This window comes from Giraffa tippelskirchi, chromosome 12 (genome assembly GCF_054371585.1).
Source record: "Giraffa tippelskirchi isolate mGirTip1 chromosome 12, T2T-mGirTip1v1.2.pri, whole genome shotgun sequence".
Classification (NCBI taxonomy): Eukaryota; Metazoa; Chordata; class Mammalia; order Artiodactyla; family Giraffidae; genus Giraffa; species Giraffa tippelskirchi.
The window spans coordinates 53,640,825-53,655,597 of record NC_137286.1 but is presented as its reverse complement, the minus strand read 5'-3'; positions in this window follow the sequence as shown (position 1 = coordinate 53,655,597).

Sequence of the window (14,773 nt, the reverse complement as noted above, 5' to 3'; positions counted from 1 at the left end):
ATCTCTTCTTTCTTAAACGATATGAAATTGTACAGTTCAAGTTCTTAGCTCAAGTCCCAAGGAGACAGAAGCAGCAATAGAAAGAGGAAGAAATCAAAGATTTTCCTGGTAGCTGCCCCTTGCTTTCTCTCCCTGGCACATCATCACATTCCTGGGGCTTATGCTGGGAGGAGGAGTTGTAGAGGGAAACATGGGGATCCTCAAATTCACCCCCTGCCCAGACCCTGCCTCTCTATGTCAGCTTGCCTCCATTCCTGACTATTATTCAATTTACGTTCACAGCATTTTTATGTAGGTATTAAGCTCATTTTTTATTAATACATTGGCATCTCATTTAGATTGACTTGCTGTTGTTGTTTAGTCGCTAACTCGTGTCAGACATTTTGCAACCCCGTGGACTGTAGCCCACCTGTCCAGGCTCCTCTGTCCATGGGATTTCCCAAGTAAGAATACTGGAGTGCATTGCCATTTCATTTTCCAGGGGATCTTCCTGATCCAAGCATCAAACCCCAGTCTCCTGCATTATAGGCAGATTCTTTACCAAATGAGCCACCTGGGAAGTCCCTGAGTATCTTGCTAGTATGTGATAAAGTTGTGGTTTTAATCCAGATTGATGGGATATCAACACCTGTGTGTGTATTTGTGTGTGTGTTAATTGAACATTCCAGGGTGACCCCTTTCTCATCTTTATCCAAATCTACCCTCCCCCTAGGCCAGACTCCTCTGTCCATGGGATCTCCTAGGCACGAATATTGGAGTAGGTTGCTATTCCCTTCTCCAGGGGATCTTCCTGACTCAGGGATCCAACTCCTGTCTCCTGCATTAGCAAGTGTATTCTTTACCACTGAGTCACCCAGGGAAGTCCATAGGTAGAATAGGTTTATATTATTAAGTTATGTTAACATCTGCTAATTTATTTATTTATGTTCTGCAACAGACTGGTGAGATAAAACCATTAGTCTCATTTATAAATGACCCCAAAGGGGTGAAGAAACTTGTGCATGGTTGGACAGGTTGTACTTTCGGAAACTCACATCCTAGCCCAGATTTTACAATGACAAGTCCCACATGTTGCCAGTAAGGCACAAAGTCCTAATGCATAAAAAGAACACACAAATATGTCATTTCTAGGAATATCATATTTTGGTGGCCCCAAAGGCTAATACTTAAGGTTTCTTAAAGGTTTATACTAAAAAAGGATGAATTGGTGAGTTGGGAGAGATGGCAATAATTATTTAATAAACTCTGGAGTTCCTTTCCACCCAACTTGGGTTCTGATTTAGCAATTTATGTACATCTTTCTCAATGTTTTCCTTTATCTAGATTGAAAATTATAAAAATTTAAGTACTCCATGAGATTCTGAGGGGACATTGAACAGATCTCTGAGGTCTTATGAGGCTTTCTTGTCCCCCTTGCTATGATAATGAAATCACAGAAATGGTGGGGGAAATGTTGAATATACCGCCCTGATCAAGGCTGCTGGGAGGAAGAATTGTATCTTGGCACTTTTTCTGTAGACGTTTATGACTGGAGCAAATCACAGTGTCTTTATACTGTCTGAAATGCTAATGTGGGCAGGAAAAATGACATTACTTAGTGGCCTGTGACCACATCCTCTAAGGAGGGGCAGAGAGTGTCTTGGGAAGAGCTGGAAGGAGGCTGGGCAGCCAGAGACCTGGCGTTGAATTCCAGTGCACCCTCTCCCTGGGATCATGACACCTGGTCCTTTCTCTTCTCATTGGTGAAACTAGTCCAGTTGTCTTGACCCTGTAGGACGGTTGTGAATGTGAAATGAGACCATCTTTGGGACCAGCTGCAGCATTTATTCTTTAGACCAACCCAACTTTTATCATCCCCATTATACAGGAGAGGCTTGAGAGGCTCGGAAAGAATAAGATCCCCGCTAAAGCCGCAGTCCCCAACCTTTTCGGAACCAGGGACCGGTTTCCCTGAAAACAGTTTTTCCAGGGGTGAGGGTGGCGGGAGCGGGGTTGGGGGAAGGTGTGGTTCAGCAGAAATGAGAGTGTGATGGGAGCGGCGGGTGAAGCTCGGCTCGCCTGGGGCTCACTTCGTGGGGGTGGGAGGAAGGGAGAGGGCTGGGGACTCCTGTGCTAAAAGGCCACACGACTTTATGTAACTGGGGCCAAAATTAGAACCTGGATGTGGGTGGCTTAATGTCCACGCCGTTTCCCTGCTCCTTAACTGTTTGAAATGCCCCACCCATCCTTTGCTCTCTTGAAACGTTCTGATTCCAGATGAGGTTTTCTGAGCACACTGTCCATTGAGAGAGGATGAGTAACTCATGCTGGTTACCGTGCCAAAGATGGTGCCCACTGCAACTGAATACATTGGCATCTGAGTTTATGTTTCAGCCGCTCCCGAGTATGGCAAGTACAAATGACAGCCCGAACCTTGGTATCTCTGGCAAAGTTTTTAATCTAGTGGCTGAATCAAAAAAACTGAAGGTGAGCCTAAGGGAACCCATACTGAGCTCTTTGCTATATGTTTCTTATGACGAAACTGATGAGGCCCTTGAAGCATCCACAGTCATCCCACTGCCATTTAAGAAGCAGAGATGTGGGGACTTTCCTGGCTGTCCAGTGGTTGAGACTTTGTCTTTCAATGCAGGGGAAGCAGGTTTAATCTCTGGTCAGGAAGCTGAGATCCCACACACCATGCAGCCAGAAAACCAAAACGTGAAACAGAAGCAAAGACACGGGTATGTGCTAAGTCACTTCAGTCATGTCTGACTCTTTGCGACCCTATGGACAAAAGCCCTCCAGGATCCTCTCTCCATGGGATCTCCAGGCAAAAATACTGGAGTGGGCTGCCATGCCCTCCTCCAGGAAACTTCCTGACCCAGGGATCGAACCCTTGTTTCCTGCATTGGCATGTGGGTTCTTTACCACCAGTGCCACCTGGGAAGCCCCAGTGATGAAGAATCTGCCTGCAATTCAGGAGGCTCAAGAGACGTGGGTTTGATCCCTGGGTCAGGAAGATCCCATGGAGAAGGAAATGGCAACCCATTCCAGTATTCTTGCCTGGAAACTTCCATGGAGGGAGGAGCCTGGTGGGCTCTACTGAGTGACTGAGCATACACGAGCAGCATAGACCTGGGACCTGAGAGAGACGCTGGGCTCCCTAACATCACGATCCTCAGTGTGGGGCAGACAGGCCTTCTGCTTCTCCTCTACCAGCCTGGGGGGCAGGTGGCCAGAAGCTGTATCACTTCCCAGCACTCCTGGAGCCCTTGCCACGTGGGGACTTTCAAAGGGGTCCCTTGGAGTCACAGAATGCTGACATAGAAACATAGCAAACCATCTCAGGAGCACGGCAGCTGGGGGAGGAAGACAATAACAATTAAAGAATGCAATTTGAAAATATATATCAGACAAAGTAACAACTTAAAGACAGAAATTGGAGATAGACTCAAGGTTTAAATTTAAGTATTTATCGGGAGGCTCCAATACTTTGGCCACCTGATGCAAAGAACTGACTCATTGGAAAAGACCCTGATGCTGGGAAAGATTGAAGGCGGGAGGAGAAGGGGACGACAGAGGAGGAGATGGTTGGATGGCATCACTGACTCAATGGACATGAGTTTGAGTAAACTCCGGGAGTTGGTGATGGACAGGGAGGCCTGGCGTGCTGCAGTCCGTGGGGTCGCGAAGAGTTGGACGCGACTGAGTGAGTGAACTGAACTGGGAGACTACTGGGGGAATGGCAGCCCACTCCAACATTCTTGCCAGGAGAATCCCATGGACAGAGGAACCTGGAGGGCTATGGTCCATATGGTTGCAAAGAGTCAGATAGGACTGGAAGCGACTGAGTACACACACACATACTGGAACTTGAGCTTCAGCCCCTGACTTGAACCTAAGTCCCTCACTTGCATGGGTTGCATCTAACTCCCTAGGAAAGACCCCTCCATTGTGCCCATAAAGCAAAGTTATTTTATCCACCAACAGTAAGACCACTGCCTCTTCTCTCCTAGAGCGATCAGCCTTCCCATTTGCCCGGGAGGGATTGAAGCTGAATCTGACTTCTGTACCCAGACACTGAATTAAATCTTGGAGGCAGAGCTTTGGGTGAAGTAGAAAAGAAAAGCTTTATTGCTTTGCCAGACAAAGGGGACCACCGTGGGCTAATGCCCTCAAAACTCTGTGTCCCACCTGGAGGGGGTAGTGAGGAATTTTATGGTAATTGTTCAAAGATCAGCTGGTGGACATGCTTCTGATTGGTTGGTGTTGAGGTAAGTGGGAGTCAGCATCATCAACCTTCTGGTTCCAAGTAGTCTGGTGTCTATGTGCTTATGTGTGTGCGTGCATGCTCAGTCTTGTCTGACTCTGCAAACCCATGGACTGCAGCCCGCCAGGTTCCTCCGTCCATGGGACTTTCTAGGCAAGAATACTGGAGTGGGTTGTCATTTCCTCCTCCAGGGGATCTTTCTGACCCAGGGATTGAACCCTTGTCTCCTGAATTGGCAGACAGATTCTCTACCACTGAGCCACCAGCATACCTTTAATTTCTCCCACGGGATTGGGGTTTCAGTATCTGCAAAAGAGCGCAAAGATATTGTTATAAATATCCCTTGAGGGAGAACCAGGACCTGTCCCAAGGCTGCACTATTGTCAGGACCTGTCCCAAGGCTGCACTATTGTTTCTTTTGACTGCTCCTCCCTTGTCTCCTCATCTCCTCCGTTTCCTTATTAGCAAGTGTTGAACTCGGGGAAGGTCATGGAGGCTGAATGAAGCCTATTTCCTGTAATCAAGAAATGAGGATCACAGAAAGGCTTTTGTACTCAGGAGCCCCACGGGGTCCTTCTTGCGATCCGGACTGAGAGAGCTCCAGGGACCTTGAACTTTCAGTGCTACAATCAGCAAAGTTCCTAGCAAACGGGGACGAGTTGGTCACCTACTTTTCACTCTTCTTTTTCTTTCTATATCTTTCTTTTTTTTTTTTTTTTATAAATTTATTTATTTTAGTTGGGGGCTAATTACTTTACAATGTTGTAATAGTTTTTGCCATACATTGACATGAATCAGCCATGGGTTTACATGTGTTCCCCCTCCTGGACCCCCACCCACCTCCCTCCCCATCCCATCTATATCTTTCTTATCAGATGGCACTGGAAAAAAAACACTCAAGAGTTTATGAGATCTGGCAGAGGCAAAGCAGAATAAGTTTAGGTTTCTTTAGTTCAGGCTTAGTGGGGTATATGTCTGTGGTTTGTAATTATTTTGTGTTGTTAGTGGTACCGGCCTGTAGGTAGGACCAGCCTCTAGGAAGCTAGCACTGTCTACCACGCTGACCCACTCAGCATTCTCTCACTACATACGGGACCATGGGTTGTACCACGCTCTAATCACATCCTACTGTACCTGGCACCAGAAGAACAAGGGCAGTGGAGGAGAAACAAGATTTGGAATACATGGGGCCAGAACTCAATGTGTGGAAACTTTAATCAAGCATTGATAGTGGAAGATGGTGTTCTCATTGAAGTATCAAACGTAGTCAAAATGATAGCTCTCCCTTCCTAAGAACAAACAGGAGAATACAGTGTGTATGATTACAAAGGCACCATATTTTCTTTTATGTCATTGCCAGAATTGAATGAAATGCATTTTTCAGATTTCCTGTTTGAAATGACAACCATGTAGTGGTCCTACAGTGAGTATTGATTGTGTCTGAATTCATATGGTTTACACATCTTGACTGTCAATAAGAAAACAATTTTTGATCAGCTCTACTAAACGGAAGACTTTTCTTTTTATTCTCTCTGTAGAAAATATTATATAATTGCAGTTATATGGAGAGGTGATCAAAAAATGTGAAGCCAAAAAATGTAAGAAAGTAAAAGGACTATAGAGAGAGGTTCAGCTGTCAGCTACTAAAAATAATGTCATCCTTCTGGATTTTTGGGGGGATGTTTCAGGAATTTGTCAATGTATTAAAATTTTTATTCTGTTGTGATTCTTTTCATGTTTTGAACAAATATTCAACTTTGTATTTAATCTTTATGGTTGTATTTTTACTTAAAAAAGATCTCTTGACAGTTAAAATTATATGAAATTTATTTCTCAAACCTGGATCTTACCCTGATAAAAATGTGTAAAAATTTTTCAAGAACATATAGGAGTCTATGTGCACATTTACGATGCTAGAATCTGTCTTGGGCAATAGAGAATCCTAAAAGCATTAAAAGAAAAGTAAGTTTTCTTCTATAACCTTCTATAAATATTAAATAAACATATTTTTAAGGTGAAAGAGGATTTCAACATAGTCAACAGAAAAATGACAGATTTGGAAAAATATGTTTGCAACCCAGATAGCAGAGGGAGAGTTAACGTCTCAATTACACAAAGAGATGTTGAAACTGATAAGAAGGAAATGCACAAACCAGTAGAAAAAAATGGCAGAGGATATGAAGAAACAGCATTTGTTTCAAGCACATTTTATTTTTTATTTTTTTTAATAAATTTATTTATTTTAGTTGGGGGCTAATTACTTTACAATATTGTAGTAGTTTTTGCCATACATTGACATGAATCAGCCATGGGTTTACATGTGTTCCCCATCCTGAACCCCCCTCCCACCTCCCTCCCCATCCCATCCCTCTGGGTCATCCCATTGCCCCAGCCCTGAGCATTTGTCTCATGCATCGAACATGGACTGGTGTTCTGTTTCACGTATGATAATATACATGTTTCAATGCTATTGTCCCAGAACGTCCCACCCTCACCTTCTCCCTCAGAGACCATAAGACTGTTCTATGCATCTGTGTCTCTTATTCTGTCTCGCATATAGGGTTATCGTTACCATCTTTCAAATTCCATATATATGCATTAGTATACTGTATTGGTGTTTTTCTTTCTGGCTTACTTCACTCTGTATAATGGGCTCCAGTTTCATCCATCTCAATAGAACCGATTCAAATGTATTTTTTAATGGCTGAGTAATATTCCATTGTGTATATGTACCACAGCTTCCTTATCCATTTGTCTGCTGATGGACATCTAGGTTGCTTCCATGTCCTGGCTATTGTAAACAGTGCTGCGAGCACATGTTTTAGACCAGAAATCACATTTCCACAATTAATACAGCTTTCCTATCATACAGCCCCCAATGTCTGATAACAATAAATTAGAAAATGATGACAGAATAGCCAGAAGAACCTACTTACCTGGAAATGTAAAGCACATATCTGAATAGTTCATGAATCAAAGACTTTCTCATGGAAATTAAGCAATTATTTAGAATTGGGCAATAATGAAAAGACATATTAAATGTTGTAGGAATCCACCTAAAGGTAGAATCTTTATTAGAAAAGAAAGACAGAATGAATGAGCTAAGTGTCTACCTTAAGGAAAAGTTTTAACAAAGGTAATTTACCCAAAGACTTCAGAAAGAAGAAAAAAAAAATGAGTACAAATTAGTAGAATAGAAAGTAATTGCTCAAAAATCAGAGGTGCTTGTTTACCTTGCATTGATGAATAAGATGGAAAATTCTGATGCGATTAAGCCAGAAAAGAAAGAAAAGGTACAATTATACAGTATTAAGAACTAGGGAGGGTGCACAGTTAGATACAATGCAGATACTAGTAAGAGCCCACTATGAATGAATTTATACTAATTAATTAAAAACTAAGATAAATGGATTACTTTTTAGAAATTATCTGTTTCTGGTTATAATTATTCAATTTTCATGTTTTGTATATATATATAATTTTAAAAATGTGGGTCAAGAAGAAATAGAAACCAGAATTGACATTTAATCATTAAAATTTTTTAAAAATCACTAAATAAAAGTTCATCCCCCAAATAATACAAGCCTCTTCTGGAACAGATGTTTCTGCAAAAATCAAGAAATAAATTATCCCCATTTTATACATAATACTTCAGGGAGTTAGAGGAAAGTAAAAAGGCTCTATAATTCATTCTCTGAAGCTAGTAATAACTCTGACACCAAACTGAAAAAGAATAGCATAAAAAATTTCCCCTGCATTGGGAGCTTGGAGTCTTAGCCACAGGACCATCAGGGAAGTCCCTCAGGCAGGTGATATTAATGAATGAAACAAAATGGCAAAAAAAACCTACAAAAAACAGAAAAAGGATTCAGTAGTGGTCTGAGTAGGATGATTTTGTGAAGATCTGTTATTGAAGGAATTGTGAGAAACCTGGCCCAATTTTACCAGATCGCCTAATTTTTCAAGACATTGATTACTCAGATTTTGATGTGAATTCTGTACATTTTTAAATGATGACTTTGGTGTGATGGGGCCAACCCTCTGTTGTCCAAATTAGCACACAGTCCAGGTGGACCCAAAGGCCCACAGTTTGGAACCTGCTGTAGGTGGAGCTGGACCAGGTAGCTGACCCATCATTATCATCTAGATGCTGGTGCCCAGGTGAGCCGCTCCTTCATCAAAAGGCTGCCTGCTGAGTCTGTTTGTGAAAAGTACTCTTTCTGCAAGCCTTTTTAAAATTTTTTTATTGTTTGTTTTGGACCGCACAGACTTTCTCTAGTTGCGCAAGCGGTGGCTGCTCTGTGAGATGCTCCTCATTAGCTCGGCTTCTCTTGCTGCAGAGCAGGGCTCTAGGGTGCGTGGGCTCAGACGCTGTGGCTTAGCTGCCCTGTAGCATGTGGCATCTTCCCAGACTGGGGATCAAACCCATGTCCCCTGCATTCCAGGCAGACTCTGTACTGTCTGAGCCACCAGGGAAGCAGGATACAAAACTAGGGGTCAGAATACCTAAAGTACTCCATTTAGAAATGAAGTGGTTTTACACTCGACCCCTCCCCCACCCTTTAATGTTTTGCATGATACCTGCACCACTCAGTACATTTTCGTGCCCTCTCAGGTGCTGAAATTCTCTGAAAGTATCCCTCTCCAACCCCAGTATAAATTAACATGTAAAATACTTGGTAATTTAAAAAAAAATCTATATGGGCCACACACTCTAATCAATTAAAGAATTTACGAACAAAAAGCCATCCCAGATGCTAAGGGATTCACTTGATCGGTTGTAGTCTTTCTAGACCAGCAAAACTTGGAAAGTACCCCAGGGCGATCACCTGCCAGGAGACCTTAGTTTCATGCCTCATCCAGGGAACCGCAGGGGAATCCAGTGGAGAAGGGCTTAGATGTAAGTGATGTGTGTGTGTTCAGTTGTGTCTGACTTTTTGTGACCCCCATGGCCAGGTTGCTCTGTTGGTGGAATTTTCCAGGTAAGAATACTGGAGTGGGTTGCCCTTTCCTACTCCAGGAATGTGGGTTGCCCTTTCCTACTCCAGGGGATCTTCCTGACTCAGGGATCAAACCTTGAGTCTCTGATGTTTCCTGTGTTGGCAGGCAGATTCTTTACCACTGGTGCCACCTGGGAAGCCCTGTAACTCAAATCCCAAACTCATTTTTCTTGAGTGGGGAAGAATTTGAGACGATTTTTCCAATAAAAGGACATAGAACGGGTGAAACCGTTCTGCCTATACAGAACTGCTGCTGCTAAGTTGCTTCAGTCGTGTCCGACTCTGTGCGACCCCATAGACGGCAGCCCACCAGGCTCCGCCATCCCTGGGATTCTCCAGGCAAGAATACTGGAGTGGGTTGCCATTTCCTTCTCCAGTGCATGAAAGGGAAAAGTGAAAGTGAAGTCGCTCAGTCGTGTCCGACTCTCAGCGACCCCATGGACTGTAGCCTACCAGGCTCCTCCGTCCATGGGATTTTCCAGGCAAGAGTACTGGAGTGGGGTGCCATTGCCTTCTCCCTATACAGAACAGACAGTATGAAAAGTAAGGGAAGGTTTCCCAGAAATGCCTTATATTCAGCAGGTGTTTACAGAGTTCACTTAATTTCAATAAAATGCAATTGATTGGTTACAATTACTTTCTGAAGGCAGGTTTTTGCCTAGCTCAAATAGTCCAAGTTCAAAATAGAATAGAAGGCCACCAGGAAATTTTTATCACCTCAAAATTGCCTTCTAAATCAAGGTTGTGGTGAAGATTCTAAGAATAAATGTTAAAATGAAGAAAATCTTTCAAAAGCAAAGTGTGAATACAAATAGGTGAATGGAGTTTTTGTACTTGGAATAAGACAGATTGCTTTTTGTAACTGCAAAAAGCAGTTTTTTTGAACTTCTTTTGGTTGAACTGCCTTTGAACCTTTGGTTCAAGGTTAACTTAATAAACTAGATATAAATTAAAATGTCCACAATAATTCTACACTGTTTAGATAACAATGGTTAGAATTTAATTGAAGACCGTTTTTGTCTCCAATTTTTAGTGCTGAGTCAAGTGAGAACCATATCAAAGTTGGTCTAAATAACCAATAACAACTAAAATAGATGACCCACCAGATACACCTATCAGTAATGTTTTTTTTACGTAGTTAATGTACCTCACATTTTTCTTTGTCTCCAGGATGAACTTGCAATATAAATGAACTTGTGAGTTTCTGAAGGGAAAATGGGTTCTTTTTCTCAAGAGGCAAGTTCATAGAATTGTCTTTTATTTAGCAAAGTAAAGTCCTGGGATCAGAGGCCAGGTCTGTTGGTCTCTGTCTTCTTTTTCTCAAGAGGCAAGTTCATAGAATTGTCTTTTATTTAGCAAAGTAAAGTCCTGGGATCAGAGGCCAGGTCTGTTGGTCTCTGTCTTAAAATGTAAGCAAAAGCTCTGTTTCTTTGCGTGATGTCATTGTCCCCAAGAGCAGAGGTGCAGACTATTGTATGACCAGGAGGTGCGTGCATGTTAAGTAGCTTCAGTTGTGTCTGACTCTTTGAGACCCCGTGGGTTGTAGTACACCAGGCTCCCCTGTCCATGGGATTCTCCAGGCAAGAATGCTGGAGTGGGTAGCCACGCCTTCCTCCAGGGTGTCTGTCCAAACAAGGGATGGAACCTATGTCTCCTGTGGCTCCTGCATGGCAGGTGGATTCTTTACCCTTGAGCCACAGGGGAAGCCCCATGACCAGGATGAATCTGCAACAGAATGAGAGGGGGAAAATCTACATAGAGCTGACTATTCATATTCTAAACTATTTTTTTATTGAGATTTTTATTCTGAAATTAAAAAATAGTAGAGAGTAAGAGGATTTTTAAACTGAGTGTATGTCTGTACTTGACACAATCTGAATCTGTATCTTCTTTTCATCCTCTAGGTTTTCTTTAAAAACATATTTTACTGAGAAAATCCAAAATTTAGGGACAACTGACCTAAAAATATTCTTTTCATTCTTTGTTCCCTTTTCAAAGCACTACACCTGACCCCAGCTATGAATGAACTAAATTTGGCAGAGAGTCTCCCCCAAATTATTAGGATAAAAGATCAAATAACACATCAAAAAGGCCAGTTGTATCAGTCAGAACTTTTAAAAGTTGACTTATACCCAGTGGCAGGCATGCTTTTTTACCATTTCTATTTTCAGGGCAAAATTGAAATTCTCAACTTAGCAGAAAAAGTAAAAGGTCTGTGAAGGTATAGTGGGGAACTTGTCATTGTTCAAATCTGGTGCTCAGCCTTGGGCTGAGTTTAGTATAATCTTGAGAGAGTCATGTTTGCAGAGGGACAGAGAATAAGAAAAATGTGTCAAGGATTTATTGAGCTTGCTATTAAAAAAAATCCATTCTTTTGTAGCAGTTTTTCTTCTGCAATAGATGATTAGGGAAGGAAGAAAAGAAAAGCTTAAAGTTGGTGTCGAGATCTTTCATTCACCCATTGGGGATTCACTAGAAGATAAATATGTCTGTTTATAATGTATCACTTCTGATGAAGTAGAAAAGATGGAAGGGAGAAGGTATCAAGCAGGCAGGGGTCTGTGAGAATTTAACCCAAGTTCTTACTTTTTTGTCAAGTAAGCAATTTTGTCAAGTAGCAATGGACTCCCAGTGAATTTTTACTGACTGAATTGGATACACACGTGGAGTACAGTCTCTAACCAGTTCTGTGAGGTTGATGACAGCATATCACTTTTTCCTGCTTAAGATTTACAGATAAAGGCATTAAAAAACATCTGTTTATAAAACTTATGATACTGGAAAGTATTTATCTTTGTCAAATCTGTGGGCTTGTGCTAAATTGCAATTGTGAAATTAAACTAGTAGGCTGTTTCTTCTTGTTCCTATGTGAACACTACACACTTTTTTTTAAAAAAAACAGAGGCTTCAAAGATTGTCCGTTGTTCTACTACACACTGTGTTGAATCAAGCAGTGTAATTTGAGACAAGATGGTAGCCATTCAAACTCATTTCTAATTGTCCCAGGATGCTCCCGTCTTATTGTGAGATGGGGTGTTTAGTGCTTATCTCCTTACTTTGCACATATTAATGTGCCTGCCTCAGGCAAACCTGTGCATTCAGTATTGGTGAACTTCTAACAAGGAAGTTACAAGAGAAGAGGACTACAGTGGGACATACGTGTTCCCCGTCTTGTTGGTCCTGGGTGCAGAGGCCCATCCAGGTCCAGGTGGCTTCCCAGGTGCCTCAGTGATAAAGAATCCACCTGCCAATGCAGGAGACCTGGGTTTGATCCCTGGGCCGGGAAGATCCCCTGGAGAAGGAAATGGCGACCCACTCCAGTATTCTTGCCTAGGAAAGCCCATGGACAGAGGAACCTGGTGGGCTAGAGTACATGGAATCGCATATTGTTTAGTCACTAAGTAGTGACTTAACAACAGAAAGATGTGTCCCATCTCCCTGAAGTGTTCAGTTTATATCCCCCCCAAAGCACCAATAAGCCATCAGTTTATGACATTGTAGATGAAGTGAGAGCCTCCTTGACCTCTTCTTCCTCCTTCTCCTTCTTTTTAGAGAAAAAAGAAAAGGCTTTATTCAGGTATAAAATGAACTAAAACAAAAACCATTATCTGCCTGACATTTTTGAATGATGAAGACTTTTCTTTTCACCACATTTGGCTTAGTGGGTTAAGAATCTGCTTGCAATGCAGGAGACACAGGAGATGTGGGTTCAATCTCTGGGTCGGGAAGCTCCCCGGAGGAGGAATTGGCAACCCACTCCAGTGATCAAACCCATGTCTTCTGCATTGGCAGGCGAATTCTTTACCACCGAGCCATCAGGGAAGTCTCAGAAACTATAGTTTATAGTCTGTGGCATTGTTTGCCCGATTCCTCCCTAAGCACTTAGATTAAAACGCTATCAGCATCTTACAGAATGTGACATATGTTAGAGGCATTCCCCAAGATGGTTAGTGTCCAGGGTCTTGAACGCTGCCCTCCACCCCAGTGTTTCTTGATTGAGGACCTCTTTTTAATGCCAAATATTTCACATGATTTAAGCTATTTCCTATTAAGAAGTTTATCACTTTCTAAGATAATATACTTTTTAAGGCCCGAGGTTGAAAAATATTTCATATAGTTCATATAGCCGGAGGAAATTCCTAGAAGCAACAGATTCTATGACCCTTCGCCCACCTCCACACACAGAAACACACACACACACGACTTTTTAAAAGTCCCCCAGACTCCAAAAGTGTAGTGCCAGAAAGGAATCTTACTGAATTCTTTTCAAATCTGTAGTAAGTATAACAGAAATTGTCTGAGTTCAGCAGTCGATTTTTAAAGAGTTGGAAGGAAGGCAGGAGCTATACTTAAGGAGCCTTACAATAGGAGATTTGTGTTAGTTAGTCACGTCTGACTCTTTGCAACCCCACAGACTGTAACCCACCAGCCTCTGTCCATGGAATTCTTCAGGCAAGAATACTGGAGTAGGTTGCTACCTCCTTCTCCACAAGGAGAGGAAGGGGAGAAATGAGATACTAATGCGGTAAGAGCAGTGTTTTCCACTGAGGGTTATTGTGCTGATTTGGGTAGCTTCCTTTGTTATATTCCAAATTTTCTCTATGACAGGTAGTGATTTGGGATTAATTCAGGATTATTAATTCCATCACAATCTGGCTTAAAAGTCCATCTCAGGCTTTTCCTCTCTTCTTTTCCTTCTGACTCCTAACCAGAGTTGCACTAACAAGGCAGAAACACGAGAATCCGCTTGTGCTTATCACAGGCATCATTCACAAGCAGGTGCCTCCAGCAATTAAGGTTCCAAGGGAAGATATTCTTAGAATACGTTCTGAGCCAAGACATCTAAACAAGATCTATGAGGTGTAGGGCTTTCTGGGGTCCCTGCTGGTATTTACATGTTGTGTCTCACCTGCCTGTTCAGTTGTTCCCCATATTCCCAGGGGCACTGTTAGTCTCAGAGACTTCTGCTCTCATACTTTGCCTGGGTCACAGTGTATTGACCTCTCTCACTGCCAACACATCTAAGTTCTCAGGGACTCCTCCGTCACTCTCTCTTGTCCCTGCTCTGCCAGGGAGTGAGAGCAAACTGCTAAGTCCCCTACTCTCCTGATGTTCTTCATCTTCCCTTTCCTTTGTATCCCTTCACTGCACGTCCACCCTCAGCCCAAAGGTCTCTGCATAAGGGAGTGATGAACGCAAAGCCATTACAAAACCAGTGGACCTTCAAATCTCAACCTCACCCTTGAGTTCCTACTGCAGAAGCTGAGACCCTCCATGTACTAGTCCCTACATAAGAAATTGAGGTTCTAATTTCTGGGCAGAGGAAAAAATAATGCACAGTGTGGGATGTTCCAGGTTTAAACAGATGTAAGAGAGTAGGGTGGCAGAGGATGAGATGGTTAGACAGCCTCAACAACTCAGTGGACATGAACTTGAGCAAACTCTGGGAGATAGTGGAGGACAGGGAAGCCTGGGATGCTGCAGTCCATGGGGTCCCAGAGAGTTGGCCATAACTCAGTAACTG